General features: G+C 43.3%; 1 long non-coding RNA gene across 2 annotated transcripts in view; it reads right to left on the bottom strand.

Moving 5' to 3' along the window:
- The window catches only part of LOC146358397 (uncharacterized), a 47,803-nt gene that overhangs the window by 27,863 nt on the left and 3,336 nt on the right, over positions 1–16,604 (bottom strand). Inside the window, exons 3-5 of one of the 2 annotated variants that reach the window (XR_014784318.1) lie at positions 12,970–13,004; positions 9,599–9,790; positions 8,349–8,391 (exon numbers count right to left, since the gene is read on the bottom strand). This is a non-coding gene — a long non-coding RNA (uncharacterized LOC146358397). Of the gene's footprint in view, positions 1–8,348; positions 8,392–9,598; positions 9,791–10,061; positions 10,148–12,969; positions 13,005–16,604 lie in introns of those variants that run through there. The other variant, XR_014784319.1, reaches the window with a different exon arrangement.

Raw genomic sequence — 16,604 nt, 5'->3', positions numbered from 1 at the left:
CAGCCATATTTTCTTGCAGATCTGCTGCAGCTTCTGTCCTTGCAGAGGGGGGACTCCGCAATCTGTTACACTCCCCCCCCCCGCTTCTCCAGCTAGTTTGATCATATTTTCTAAAACCACACAGTTTCTTGGACATAAGTCCTCTGTACTTAATCTCTTGTCCTCAAAGGGCATTTCATAATCTCCTGTTGTCTACCGCCATTTTTTATTATTTTATTAGACTCGGGGAATAAAAAAAAATCTCTGATAATAGAGTCTCATATTATTCATAGAATTTTTTATGGATTGAGGAACCTTGAAAGCAATGTCTCCTAAAGCAAGACTGTGGGTGAGTTTTCCAGTCCCACAAAGGAATGTCATTGGTTCGGCCGCATCTTGCGTCAGTTGCTTTGTAATGTGAATGTAAAACCTATGGTGGACAAGAAGCATATTTACAGAACAAATGCCTCTTGACCGCTCCCTATTTCCCACTCACAATGATCTCATAAATAGTGATATTTAAAAGCGATTTAAGCCTCATGTATGAAAATGCTCTAAGGCCGTGTCCAGAACGCAACCTCCTCTACAAATGATGTAGCACTGTGGCATTAAACCAGATGTAGGATGGGAGCTTTATTAGAAGGGTCAGAATATCTATCCATCTTGCCTAGTACTGACTGCTCTCTCTGGCAACAGCTCTCCAAGGCCTCAAATGGAGGCCTTTCCCACATCCGCTACCTGATCCTTTAAGCTGTAATGGCTACAGTGGAAAAGGCCTTGTCAGTGGTGGCACCTGGGTAGCAGAACACTCTCCTCAGGATGCTTGCCTAGCACCTACGTTGTTTTTTCAGTGCCAGGTGAAGACCTTTTTATTTTCTCAGGTCTTTTAACTCCACTTCAGCTTTTAACTCTGTGTTAGCCTTATTGTTTTATTCTCCGCTTCTTGTGTTTTAGGCAGCATTATTTTTCACTGTTACTTATTAACTTTATTGAATTTATGTTGTTAAGCCAGCCGAACAACTTTTTTTTTGTTATTGGCTGGCCAATAAACACTATAAATGAATAAACAGGCCAGGGGTTCGATTGAACCTGGAGGCTTCTGCATGCAAAGGATGTGTCCTACCAACAGACCTCCCTGCCTTAAAATAAAATAAAGTGAAGAAGTATAGTGCAGGGATCTGATGCAATTGAGCCTCTTTTGGACCATTCCCTGATGCTGACCTTCTAGTTCCTAGACTGCCATTTGGGATCAGCAAGGGATTCATCATAATCCCTCTATGGCTTGTGTGGGACAGCCACAGTGAATCATAATCTGTCAGGTTTAGTTCAACATAGGCAGACATTGAGGCACTAACTACACATGAGGTTGGCACAACCTGTGTGTTTTCCAGATGGAGGGCTTCTAGCATTACCAATCAAAAGGCATTGTGAAGTTATTCTGTCTTTTCCTGGTTAATAGATATTTTTCTCTAAGAAAAAAGACAGAAGAAGCAGTGAAGAAAAAATGAAAGGGTTACAAATGATAGACGACAATGTCTGGATTCCCTCATAGCATTCTGTGTTTGAAGCAGCATGATTGCAGGATAAAAGGATCATCTGGAAGCACTCTTAGAAGGTAGGTCACACCAAATTCATATAAAATGGGGGAATTAAAGTGGAGATATGGCAGGCAGGAGGAAGCATTGAACACTTACTCCTGTTTCCTGCCATTTTGGGCTTGGAACCTCCTCCCCTCCCCTTCTTAAAGGCTTGTGGCCTAGTGGGACTTACTTTAGTTTTGCAGCCTCGCAAGGACAAAAGTGACAACTAATGGAACAGGGTTACATGCAAAAAGTGGCAGGGAGGGGAAAGGTTGAACATCTGCCACTTCTCCACCACTGCTTTTATACAAGCACAGCAGCAACCTGTGCTTGTATAATTACATTCTAGCAAAAGCAGGTTACCTAGTGCCATGCATAGTGAGACACCCACTTTCTTGCAAACCTGGCAACTGCTGGCTTGGACAGAGCACCTATACCTGTTAATACCACCATATTGGTATGGCTCCTGAAGGTACAATTACTTCGTCAGCACTGAGGCTAAAAAAAGCTACACTTACTAACCAAAATCTCTCCTTGCCATTCAAGCTGTTAAAGACTCCTTTAGAGGCTGCTGTTGAAAGCCCCACTGAGATAGCTTTGTTTCCTGAAGATTTATTGGATGGTGGGATCCATTGTATAGATGGTTCATCTCACTCAAGCTTCATAGACCAGTGGCAGCTCAGAAGGCAGATCTCGCCATCATGAGAGGCTGCCACTGCTGTAAGGAGAGGAGACCAAGGACACAGGGAGCCTCATGGCCGTCACTTAATGGGCGGCACCATAAAGGTCCACAGCTGTTCAGTGTCCAGCAGCATAACCTCATGGTGTCATAGGACCCCAATAGGTGCTGCTGGCCATTCAAAAGCCACAGGTCTGTCAGATGCTGCCCAAGCCACATCCTGCTTCAGCTGTCACCAAGTGACACTGCTGGGTCCCTTTCCCCCAGGCACTGTTTAGCAGAGCCTTCCTCTTGCTAGGGTGAACGGGTGTCCTACTTGAGAGAGGACAGTCCTCTGTTTTGAAGAGCGGGCAGAGGACAGCCCTCTATTCTGTTTGAGAGGCTGTCTAGTCCAAGCCTGCTTCAAATAACCATAAGGAGAGCGCGCAGGGGCCTTGACGTGGCCATCAACAGAGCGCATCTGGACAGCAGACTGAGCAGCCGGCCGCACAGATCACCTGGCCAGTCTTCTCCACTATGGGGAGATGTGTTGTATTTCCATTTAAATCGTGGCTATTATTACTAAATTTGCACCTATAGATATATATCTGCATATGTAAAGGCTATGCAAATGGGTGCCCACCTTTGTCTGCTTTTGGTAATGCCTCTTTTTTGGCACTGCGTGAATGAGCACCCTAGCCAGCTGTCCTTCAGGAGCCACTATAGTCAGCTGCCCCCAGCAGAATCCTTGGGCTACACGATTTGTGACGGTCATGGATGCCCAACTGTTGCATAGAAAACAGGCATGAGCAAGGTTGACCTTGCTTCTTTTCCCCCCTTTTTTTAGCAAAACTTCAAGACGAGGCTGGACAGCCACCTGTCAAGGATGCTCTGACTTGGATTCCTGCACTGAGCAGGGGGTTGAACTCAATGGCCTTGTAGGCCCCTTCCAACCCTACTATTCTATGATTTTATGAAAACAAATCCACATTTTTACAAGCAAGCCATGCAATGTCCCAGAACATAGATTACCATCATGGCTTCAATCCTGCTAATAGAAAATTCTCACAGGCCTCCAGCACAAGTCTGCCCTGTATCTGATTTGACTGAACTAACTGCAGATCTCCCGAGAGACATGTTGGGCCCTGGGGGAGACAAGGCTCCTTCACCTCCATCCAGAAGTCCCCCAGTCCTATGCTTCACCAAGTTTTCCTGTAAAGTAAACATCATGTCGAAGTACTTCCTCTTCCCCTGGCAGCACCCTTCCCCTGAACATCCTCACTGAGTGAGAGGCTGACAACACCATGACAGTGCAGTTGTGCCAGGAGACTCGCCTTATCCCCTCACGTTATGGCTGACTAGTTTGGTTTAACTAAGGCTGCAATCCTATGCATGTTTCATCAGAAAGAAGTCCTACACCTCCCAGCATTTCCCAGCCAACATGGCTGGGGAATGCTGGGAGCTGTAGGCTTTTTTTTTTTCTCTCTAAACATGCATAGGATTGCTCCTTAAGGGGATTGTTTTGCCCTGCGTGTGACTCTGGCATGGCAAAGCTGTATTTCTCGCGGTAGCCATTTGTCTTCAAACGAGGGCAGAACCAGACTTCACAGGAGACAGAGAACTGTTGCCGCTCCCCATTTCTTCTCTTCCCCCACTTTCTCATAACATCGAGTTTAACATAACTTGTGGCATGACGTCATTGTGCTTGTCTGTTGCCAATTCCCATAGCCAACAATGGGATGGCCACGCCTGCCACCAGGCTTCTAAATGGGGCTCTACAGAGCATATCAGTCTGTCAATATACCATCCCCTTGGGCTGTCCATTCATTTCCCATTCTAAGATACTTGCATTAACATTTAAAGCCCTAAATGGTTTGGGGCCAGGAAACCTGGGGGCTGCCTCATCCCACATGGGCCTACTCATACAGTCCAGTCAAAATCCGAGGTCCTTCACTGTGTTCCCCCACCCTCAAAAGTGAGGCAGGTGAGCACAAGAGATAGGGCCTTCCCAGCTATCTGTATGGAAGGTTTCCATGCCCCCTTGTCAGAAGTTGTCAAGAGCGTTCAACACCGGAGAAGAAATGCAACACACAGTTCTGCAATTCATGCAGGAAACTGGGTAGATCATAATGTGAGATATCTCAGTAATTCTTACTATAAACTAAAACAGTATTATTATTCCCATACTGCAATGTGTGTTTTGGGGCTGGGGGGCAGAAAGACTCAGTGGCTTGCCTGACAGTCCTTAGCAAGTTCATAGCTGAGGACAAATTTGAACCAGGGACTTCCTGGCCCACAGCTCCCATGCTTAACCACTATGCAACACATGTTTGATTCAATATTCCTGTCAAAGCATTTAAAAAACAAAAACAAAACACCTGCCACAAACTTATTCACAGGCAGCAAGGAGAGCAAAGCACTGGCTTTGTATTCCAGATCCTGCCCGCTATCTTTTTCAGCTGGCTCCCCTGCCTGCAATTGAGTGCTTTGATTTTGCACTTCTGATCTCAACACATATCCTGGCTTCCTTTAACCATCACAAGCACTAGATGGTTTTTAAAACATATTTGGCAGTTACATTGTGTGGTTTCCCATCACTCCTGGATCAGTGGCCATGACTTCTGTTTTCTCTTCTGCCAACAAACCCACCACCCATCTCTCACTGCACCTTGCAGTCAAGCCCTCAAACCGCCTAGTTTTTCATGTGGTCAGCTCTGTGTCTTCTTTGCTTATGAGTCTTTCATTTCTCTCTGTATGCTGCACCAGGGCAATGCACGTTGCCTTCGCAAGGCACGGCACATCATAGGACTGTAAATGGATAGCATTACAGAGCCAGTGTGGTGTATTGGTTAAAGTGCTGGACTGGGATTTGGGAGATCCGGGTGGACTGGCCCAAGCTCACTGGGTGACTTTGGGCCAGTCACTGACTGTCAATCTAGCCTACCTCACAAGGTTCTTGTGAGGATAAAATTGAGAGGGGGAGGACCAGGCAAGCCACATTGGCATCTTTGCAAGAGGAAAAAAGGCAGGATATAAATGTAATAATTAATAATTAATAAAATAACTAGTTTTGAAAGATTATACAAACATGGACCCTGAATATTTTTGCACCAATAAAGCCATGTCTGTATAAATTCTGTCTATAATATACTGGCATACATTCATTTGTTTTTATTTGTATTAGAATATCTAAGCCACCTTTCTATCATACAGAATTCAAGGCAGCTTACAAGGGAAAGGCATACATAAACTCCCTATTTGCCAGGAGATAAATACTTGGGGTCCTGATGCCATGTCACTCTTAACTTGAAAATCCTCACCCTGTTGAAGCCTTTAATATAAACTCAAGAATTGTTTCTTTCTGAATCAGGAAAGAACCCTGGTGCCTATTTTATTACAGGAAATCAATGTTGAACAAAAATAAACTAGAATCCTTCCAGCATGTGATATTGTATTGCCCCTTAGCTAAGGATAGATTCATTCATCTGCTTTTATCCTTCGATGAAGTATCTTTTATCCTGTGCTGATTAGGCTGCATCAAACATTCACACACCTCAATTTTGGGTCAGAAAATAGAGCTTTCAGGAGTTAAACTAATTACTGAAAAAAACCTTGAATTATTAAGAATGCCCACTTTTTTTTTTAGACTGTTCATAGCCATTATTTCCCTTACTGCTATGTCAGTGCCATATTTTCTCTTTAGTTAGGGCTTGTTTTCCCTCCATAAATGTATCCTAGCCAATCAGGGATCACATAATGACTGTGATGACATCACAATGCTACATAGCCAATCAGATTTGCATATGTGCTGATGTTGCTCAGGGCAAATTAATTTCATTTAGAGTGAAGGCAATGTATCCTGTACTGATCTAAACTCACTTTCACATCTTGTCCCTAACAACTGTTCTCTGTGTGTCTGTGTCTGTCTGTCTGTCTCTGTCTCTCTCTCTCTCTCTCTCTCTCTCACACACACACACACCTGTCCAGAAGCAAGCTGTCCTGTATTTAGTTTATAGTTTATGATTAATAATTTCCTGTGCTTCATGATTTTTATCTCACGTATTTGTATTCATTTGGAGCATCACCAGGTGATTGACATGTCTCAAAAATCAACCAGCCATCTCAAGATGGGAGAATGTCAGCCATTTTATCTTAGCACTACATCCAGGTACCCTCTTGTATAGCTTCTCTGTCAACCATATTATTTATTTCCTTGCTAAAGTTCAACATTTAATTTCTAACACAGGTTACTTACAGCGATAAAATGTATAACATTTAAAATGACAAGTTGAAAGATACAATTTTTTAGAGCCATGAATTAGTAGCCATATATGTCAGGGACTTTGAAAGTGCCAACTTTTTTATATTTATAGATATATTATTGAAATGTTAAAAAATGAAGTGAAGAAAGAGAAGGGAACTAAGAACTACATATAATGAATCAAACATACTTAACAAGACATGTTCAGACACCTTAGTGCACATCTCTTTTATTGCATTACATTAATCAAATTCAACGGAAGACATCCATCTGAGAGAAGTGTCACCAGGATATGCTACAAAAACATTTTCTTCTGGGGGGAAAAAAGATTGCCCTATCAGCTATATTGTATTAAGTGATTGTCAGCACCACATTACCCAGAAATTAAGAGGAAGTACATTAAATGCCTCACAAGACTACCCTAAAGCTAGCATTCTGTAGGAAAACCATAATTTAATTTGGAGCAAGCGTACATATTCTGATAAAGGCACAATGATTTTGCTCACAGAGAAAGCATGAACTGGGGTGTTTCCATTTCATTATCCCTTGCTATGCAGTTTTAGTGAGCATATTTCAATAGTTTATTGCTGTTTAGGCCAACTTTTCTGAGGTAATCCATCTCATGAATGATTGAATCATGGCCAGCCCAAAAAACAATGTAGTTTAAATCTCGCTCATTTATACATTTGGTACATCTTTGCATACCAGCAGGTAACACTAATTCTGTCAAGGAGTCCTGCAGGATGTGGTTATCAGTGTTTGCTAACATATTCTTCACTTGAAAGATATCAACAGCATGGGAAAAGAATGAGATAGAAGGACTCAAATTTGCATCTTTCTGAATTTACAACTATAAAACAATAACCCAGGCCATACCTCTCAGCCACTCCTATTTTAAATTTGCTTTTGTCTGCTCTGTCACTTAAAAATGACTCTGCATTTTGCATTTTGCTCTACTTTGCCATGACAAACTGAGGTTGAAATCTCCAAACCAACCAACCTCCTACTGAGCCACAGTTAAGGTGCCCCACTAGTGCCTGGAACACATAACTATGGTCTGCAGTGCACACATGTTTAAAAAACCAAGGAAGTGCATGTTTCTTTAAAGCAGTACAGAACCAAACCATCACTACATGTAATTCTATATCACTTTGGACAATTGGAAGCTTCTTTAAACATGTGCAACACAAATGGAGGGATTATTGCAAAGGCATGTGAAGTTTTTTGAGCACTTAAGGGAACGTGCTATAGAAATGCTAAATGCTCCACAACAACAAAACCTTGCCCCTTCACATGCCTTTGCAATAACCTTTACAATAACCCTTTAAAACCCTAACCTTCACAATTACCCTGTAAATTAACCCATTAGTATGATCTCCATATTATAGATGAAGGTCTGAGCCTGAGAGGCACCTACATGCCTAAGGCTAACCACTGGGTTCATGAATAAGGCGAAAATTGAACTAGGGGTACGGGATTCATAGAATGCAAACTGAGTCAGACTGTCTCAGGCTGGCTAGATCCTCCCCCCACCCCAGCTCTCCATAAAAGAAAAACAGCGGTTAGGCAGAGGGGTGACAGGAGGGGTGTAGTTTTGTGGCTGACAGTTCTCTCCACTTCCAATCACAGTGCTTTTGGAAGGGATGTAGGAAAAAACTTATCAATTGCTCTCAATTGAGCAGAAAACAAAATCAAAGCCTCTGTTTTCATTCATCCTAACCCCCTAGTCCCTGCACCTAACCTTCTGAAAGTTTACAGGCTACTTACCATCTTACATTTCTGTGATGTATGCTATTTTAATATAAATTTTCCCTCAAACCCAAACAGTTTCCCCAAAACCTATCTGTCTGAAATTTTGCAGGTCACTTACCTAGGGGAACCTCTGCTATGTATGCCATGTTCATATGAATTTCCTACAAAACAAGACGGGGGGGGACACAATCCCTCTTTTACTGATACAGAACGCGGCAGCTCACCTGATTAAAGGCAGCCGCTGGCAAGATCACATCACTCCAGTGCTGAAGGAGTTGCACTGGTTACCAGTTGTCTTCCGGGCCAAATTCAAGGTGTTGGTTTTGACCTTTAAAACCCTATATGGTTCCGGCCCAGCCTATCTTAAGGAGCGCCTCCAGCAACACCAGACAGGCCACTTAACAAGATCAGCCTCAGATGGTCTTCTCTCTGTCCCATCAGCCAGGACAGCTAGACTTGTGGGGATGAGGGAGAGGACCTTTTCTGTGGTGGCCCCCATTCTGTGGAACTCCCTCCCTAGGGAACTCCGCCATGCCCCCTCTTTAATGAGCTTCCGCCGTGCATTAAAAACGTGGTTGTTCAGGCAGGTGTTTGGGGTGGGTTAGGGTATTTTAGAAAATGTTTTTATTGTAGAATTTTATTGTTTTAAACTGCTTTATTTATGTTGTACATCACCCAGAGTGGCTGGGTGACCAGCCAGATGGGCAATTAATAAATTTAATAAATAATAATAAATAATTTTAACCCCTGCAAACTAGTATAAAAGATGTACTTGCACAAAAAGCCCTGCACCTATCTGTCTGAAATTTTGTGGGCTTAATTTCTTCAGAGGAGACAACTATGCCTGCACATTTCATCCAATTCCACCAAGAAATAAAAAATTATAGGCATCCCCTTTACACTCAAGCTGTAAAGGTGCCTAGCACAGAAACCCCTGCAACTGGCAAGCTTCATCCATCAGAAAGAGCTACAGTGCCTGCAAAGTTCATCCAGTTCTGTGAAAAAGTAAGACAGTAATGGCCCTTTGCCTATGAAAATCAATGGGGAGAGACATAAAAACCCTGAGATTTTCCAAAGCGAGTCTCTATCACAGACCCAAGGTGAAGCTCATGTGCATCATGTCGGTAATGGTCCAAGCTGAATCAGCCCACTTTCTAAAGTGCTGAAGCAGGGTCTGAACTGAATCTTGTATGTGGCACAGACCCCTAATTTGATGCAGGGATTTCTTTAGTCATAGTTCATGCTCTTAATACTGTGCCACACTAGTCCTTAAATGCAGTCTATGAGGGGCTGCCACACCTTCTTTAATGAACAAACAACAGGAGGTCTGTGTAAAGAGGAAGGTAACAATAGGGCCTCATAATATACCTTAAGGATGTGAGGGCGATCTGGCTGCGACATCTGTCACCCCACTGATCACCAGGATTGATTCGGCTGATCTGGCTGGCTAGGCAGGTGTCCCCTTTCTCCCTCACCACTCCATGTGCGTCCTTCCTGTGATGTCCTCAGTGGAAAAGGGCGACCATCCCAGACAGAAGGAGTGTACCATTCTTTGGTCCACTGTATAATAGACGTTAACATGTTTTTGAAATTGTGTCTATGCCAGCAACTTACAGAAATGTTTTACAATGGCACACATATTATTATTATTATTATTATTAATTTCATCTCTATACCTCCCAATAGCCAAAGCTCTCTCAGCAGCTTACAACAATTCCTAAGACAATAAAATAAGCATAAAAGTACAGCATAAAATACAGCATAAAAGTTTAAATATACAAAATTTAAAACAGGTTAGACAGCTAAAAACAGTTTCAATACAATACTAGACCTGTTTAGACAACGGGCATGAATGCCCCATCATATGCCATTAAATGCCTGAGAGCAGAGGACAGTTTTAACCTGGCACCAAAAACATGACAGCGTTGGTGCCAGGCAGGCCTCTGACACATATACCAGTCGGAATTGAAAGTAAGCAATGCAACACAAATTGTGAATTCTGTATAGGAAGTAACATCTCCCTGATAATACATACTATACTTCCTCAGAAGCTCCTTTTATTATTATTTGTTCCATGTCTTGTCAGCCTGGATGTCTTGGCAAGTGTTCCAGCCTCCTTCGCTATCACAGTCATGCGAAAGAATGATTAAGGGGAAATCTGATTAACAACCATTATTTTTACATGATTCCGCACATCGTTTTTCCCCCTGTTTCTGATGTTTCATGTGTGATAATGTGAGCTTCCTCAGAGGTATGTTTTCATCTAATCAGAACTCCCCACACATCAAGAGAACATATCCCATGTGGTCTAACAACCAAAAAGAGAGGGGGGGGAAGTGCTTCATTAAAAACCGTGGAATTAACCTGCTGCATGTTAAATCTTAGATTGCAACAAAAGTCCCAGGAAAGGTGAAAATTAAAACATGCCACCTAAAGAGCTCAGTAAAATGAGAAATAATTTAAGGGCTTCTGAAAAGCTCTCCAAAACAGGATGAGCTAGAAGAGGAGGTGTCTTTCCAAAATTATCAGACAAAAGAGAGGAAAATTGCCTTGCTAAACTTCATTCATGAACTGTATTTTCTCCCTGTCATTCAGTTTTTTAACTGCATGAAATGGAGAACGTGTGGTGACAAGGCACAATACATAGTTTCTTTGATGCTTGAATACATGTTTGCTTTAAAAGAGATGGCTTGAAAAATGGTAGGGCTGAGCGTATATCTACACTGTAAAATTATATTGGTTTTATACCACTGTAAATGGCATTGCTTCCAGCAAAGAGTCCAGTGAACTGCAGTTTGGTAAAGTTGTAGAGAATTAGACCATAGAAGCTGTGCTACACCAAGTCAGTCCACTGGTCCATTTATCTCAGTATTGTCTACACTGGCTGGCAGCAGCTCTCCCAGTCTTCAGACAGGAGCAGGGCGGGCCCTACCATTAAGCAGAGTGAGATGGCTGCCTCAGGTGGGACATGCTCAAGGGCAGAGACAGGCAGCAAGGTGTTGGATGACCGATCTGTGTATGCTACAAGGCCTCACCTGCCCTCAGGTGCAGTGGACCAGTCCCACCGCCAGTCCTGAAATAAGATTCAACTGCTCGTCCAGTCAGCATCTGTGAATGAGGTGGGGGAGCGCTATCTTGTCCTTCACCTCAGGCAGCAAAATGTCTTGGGATGTCCCTGGACAGTAGCATTTCCCAGCAATACATGGAGATGCCAAGGATTCAACCTGGGACCTTTTATTTGCAAATACACATGCTCTGCTACCGAGATGACCTTCTCTCTTATGAGTCCCCTATTTGCCCCCCACTTTCTTAGCATTCCCTGGGATCCCAGTTTAGATGGCCATGCTGCCATGTTGTCCTGTCTTAAAGCCACAGTGAGTAACCCTGAAATTGTTGTATATTTGCATGCAAAGGTTGCATACTACCCACAGAATCCCTTAATTCTCATACATCAGTTCTCGCACTCTGCCTTCTGAAGAGGCTGGTTTCAAAGCCACTTTGGGCAGTCCACAACGTTGTGTCTTACTACATTTTTTGGCCATAGCAGTGCTTTATGGCAGGATGCCAACACTACTGAGTTCAAGCAGCTTTACAGCAGTTTTGCACCACTATGGTTCATTAATACACATGCTGCCTTCCGGCAATAGTCAGTTGCTCCATCACATAAAGGACACAGGGCACGTTAGGCCCCAAAGACAAGCTAAGTGTTTTGTTGTTGAATTGTACTGGTCCACCACTGCCATAAGGCCACTTGAAACAATAATGTCTAAGAAGGGCTAGAGCAAGGGTGGGCAACGTCCGGGGCCCAGGGCACCATTTCTCTCCCTGGAACCCACTGGAAACTGCCCCCACCAATTCTGTGTTACCAAAATTTGCTGCCAAAATTCAACATCATGGCAGCAAAGGAGGCAATTGTTCTTTAAAACTGCCCTTTTTTTGTTCCTGAGCCACCATGCTGCCTAATTTCGGTTGAAAACTACTACTTTATTTTGCTGCCACGCCTTCCAGTTTCAGGGGTACATTCTGCAGCAGCAGGGGCTATGAAAAAAGCCAAGGGACCACATGTGGTCCATGAACCACATGTTGTCCACCCCTGAGCTACAGGCTGGATAAAATAGTGCACCTCACTTTGCCTACCTGCAAAGTAGGAGATTAATGTTACTCATTCCACAGGAGATTTGTTGGATCAAACCTTTATACTAAGGGAAAGTAGGTTATTTTTTAATGATATAACTGTCAGAGTCACTGTCATCTCAAAATGCAGAATATAATAAGAGGAGGGAAATTCTGCTAGAAGCCAATATTGCAGAAGCATTTTGTAGGAAATTCTGTATTCAGAAGAAACCACGTTGCATCATTTAATACAGCTCTTAAAGCAGTTATTTTGTTATACAGATAGAGTTATATGTATCTCTAATTAAATGAATTTACCTTGAATTGTCTGATTTCCAGTGGTTCTTAATGAAACTTGACTTTTCTCTGTCCTAATCTGCCTCGTGAGACTCAAAATGGCAGCCTTCTGTCAAATTATTACAATTGTAAAATCATATTTAGCGAATTCCCCCCGTAATTGGATGCAGTGGTTAGAACTGCTTTCGTAATTACACCGCAGTTTTCCTTTAAGACACACATATGAAAATTCTTTCTTTTCAAGCCCTTGGCACACTCAAAGTTACTGTTCCCACTCACAGCTGTCACTACCGTGCAAACTTAATAAATTCCATCTATGCATGACTTACTTAGCTAACCTCCATCCACCAGAGATATTCACATCCTGCTCAGGCAGGCGGGGGGGGGGGGGGGGGAGAGAGAGAGAAAGAAAAAGACAAAGACAAAAGACAATAATAGTAAACCTTCTAAACAATGGCTCTCATGTTACAGTTTTATATAATACAGTCAAAGCTTTGCCCCTCAACCCAACAAGCATCTGCCAACAAAATAACTTCCCGTAATAACTTACCTGTTGAAATCTAGATTTTATTCAGTTCAAATAAGTTATAAAATGCACAGAAGCATCATTTGTTAAAGTACAGCCTTTCAAAAAGATAAAGACAATCTAAGACCTGGCTCAGATCACCAGACTACATAATGGTGTTATCAAATACCAGATTGTGCTCCCAACCACGGATAGGGAGCCTTATAACAATCTCTTCGAACAGAGGCACTTATTTTATTTATTTGTTTGTTTGTTTGTTTATTTCTATCCTGCCTTTTTTATTTCATTTATATCCTGCCCTGGTTTGCAAGGAGACCAAGGTGGCTTACATGATTGTCCTCCTCTCCATTTTATCCTCACAAGAACCCTGTGAGGTAGGTTAGGCTGAAAATCAGTGACTGGCCCAAAGTTACCCAGTGAGCTTTGTGGCCTAGTGGGGACTAAAACCCAGGTCTCCCGAGTCCCAGTCCAATGCTCTAACCACTACACCACATTGGCACTGGAAAAAATAGATCACGTCCATATTTTGTAACCTGCCATGAAGTTACCAGGTGTCCTTAGGCAAGCCACTCTCTCAGCCCCATTTCTCTCCCTCACCCCGCAGTATGTGGGATAAGAATACTGACTTAACTGTAAAGATTACACTTAAATAATGCACGTGAAGCCTTTGGAATACTTAAAAGTTCTATACAGGTGTTAAGGTTGTTGTTTTTTTCACACAGTCATTCCTTCTCAGTAAAAATATTGGTAACAGATATCAAAGTTTGTAACATGGCGCTGGATTGATAATAGTTACTTGTCATTTGATGTGATACTGCCTCTTGTAGCTCTGACCCACAGAACAAAAACCAAGAGAATCTCCACACTGAAAAGGATAAAGGGCAGAATTCAGAGGTCACTCATAGGAGGAGCCATTTTGGTCTGGACTTGTGGTCTAACCTCTTGTCTGTCAGACATTTCTGAAAGGGCAATGCATGACAAGCTAAGCCACTGGACAGAGGAGAGATGTTACGCTCTGATAAAATGACTAGAGCCAGACTCTGAATATGAAGAAGCAAATTCTTCATGTTCACTACTGAGTAGCAGATGATGATGATGATATTTTGTAGCATCTATATAGCACTCCTGAGTGCCAAAGCACATACATTAGACAGGTGATTCTTATAACAATTCTGTAAGGTATGCCAGTTTTATCATTCCGTATTTCAGATAGGGGACTGAGGGTGAGCTGATAGAGGTTTGCATGAAGCCACCTGGTGAATGTGTGACAGACATGAACTTTGAACTCGGGATCTCTCGGCTCACTGTTCAGTCACTTAACACTATGTGATATTCACTCTAAAATTAAAATATAACAAAGTAATAAAATACAAGATACTTGTGATGCTTTAGAGCCAAGTTCTGATCTCACGTTATACGGATGTGACTTCAGTGACTTTGTTGACACTTCCATATGGCTGCTTCCCACACCATGTGACAAGGACATCACATGGGATGGGCATGTGGTTGGTCTCCAAGCTACGCTGTTCTTCCGAGGGAGACAATATTTGTGTGAAAATTAACTGCGTCATACCCTTCTTCCCTGTGGCCTGAATTTGCATGGGAAGAAGCTATGGAGAAGCAGCAAATATTCCACTAATATTACATCAGAACCTGTTGCATGTTATGTGGGATAGCAAGGACTCTGTGCCATTCAGGGACTTCCCAAGACATTTTGCTGCCTGAGGTGTAGGACAAGATGTGGCTTGTTCTAATCCTCAGCATGTGCCAAGCACCATTTCCCTAATTACCCACCTGAGAGCAGCTTGTTGTGTCGTCCAAACCCAGGCAGCATGGCTTTTTTGAGGGGGAAACAACCCTCGAATAACACATGGGCTGTGGTAGGGTTAGTTGAGGATTGTTCCCCCTCCAACAAGTCATGCCGCCTGGGTTTGGACGATATGACAAGCCACTCCTGGGTGGGTAATTAGGGAAGTGGTACCCAGCACACGCTGGAAATTAAAACAAGCCACCACAGCTTATTTAAGCCATGGTAGCTTGTTTTGATTGTGCAAACTGGGTCAGTGTCTCCCAGCACGCCTGAGAGCAGAAGGCTATCTTAAGGAAAACAGGGCAGACTGTGTGGCACAAAGAGCTCTATCCTGCAACACCTTGTCAGTGCTCCCCACCCACCAGCATACACCGCCTGAGGTAGCCTCCTCACTCTGCCTTATGGCAGGGCCAGCCAGGCATCATTGCGCATAACCAGGTCTATTAAGAGTCTCATAGTTATTGAGATGAATCTCTACTGGAGAACAGAGTTAGCTAAAAATCCATCAGGTTTACTCTCCCCCTCCTCCTCCCCCCACCCATAGCAGCTGACATATTCCTCTGAGGTCCATTCTGCCATGTGTTGAAAGCCCCTCCGTTCCTAATGGGCTCTGTGAGGGCACTCATTAGTATGCTGAGCATTAGCATTCAGCATCTTGCAGGATTCAAAATCATGTCCAGCATTAAACAAACACCCCTGACTGCCAGGTAAAATGCTCATCATCCTGCATCAGCCATCCTTGCAAGGTATCTGGAGGCGGAAAAACAAAGTAGACTTCACTTTGCATTAGAAAGGGAATGCACTGAAGCCTACGCTACAAGCAAGAGTAAAACGCAGGATGCATCCATTTCTTTGAGAGCTTTCCTGATTCCAGTTCCTGCCCTTGCGAAGTTGGTGTGCTCTACACTTCCTTGTCTTTTACCACCCAGGAAGACAGAAAAATTGGGCTACAGTACAGGAAACAGGGAATTGCCTCTAGGGGAGTATGTTGCAAACTATATCCCTCTCCCAGGGTTTCTGAGCTGACGAAAGAAGGTGAAGAGGGCTTCGGAGAGATTTATTTGGGGAGGTCAGGAGGTCTCGTATGCTCAATTTGACCTCCTGAGCTGGATCCTCGACTGACAGCATTGGAGCTGCATTGATTTACACCACCTAAAGATCGGGCCCATTATGTTTGAATGCCTTGTCATAGCCTGCAGCCTTCTGTTGGTTCTTTTCGTTTTCTCCCCCTTTTAGGAAAAAAAAGGGATGATAATAGGATAAACCCAGCACAGATTTTTGACCCCTCAAAAGGGCATAGATTTTAAAATATCATATGGATGTGAAGGGAGCAAGGGGAGAGGAAAGCAGCTTTGCACTGCAGCTGACTTCAGTATGAGCTCTCCTGTAGGAGGCTCCAGCATAAGGATGAACAAACAGCGGTTCATGTTTCCAACGGCTCTGCCTTTTCCTTCACCTGCCTAAGGTGTGCCTGGGGGTGGGGGCTGTAATGAGTTGGGACAACTACTGCCCAAAGTGCATGTTATATATGCACACAGATACACCTGTAGCATAGGGCTTCATCTGCTGGCACTACCATCTTCCAGTGGCACACCTCACCTTCCAAAAGAGACGTTTGCATCACCATC

The sequence above is a fragment of the Heloderma suspectum genome, chromosome 1 (assembly GCF_057233095.1).
Source record: "Heloderma suspectum isolate Gila_16-S chromosome 1, 16-S_ref, whole genome shotgun sequence".
NCBI classification, from domain to species: domain Eukaryota; kingdom Metazoa; phylum Chordata; class Lepidosauria; order Squamata; family Helodermatidae; genus Heloderma; species Heloderma suspectum.
This window is presented reverse-complemented; position numbering and strand designations above follow the sequence as displayed.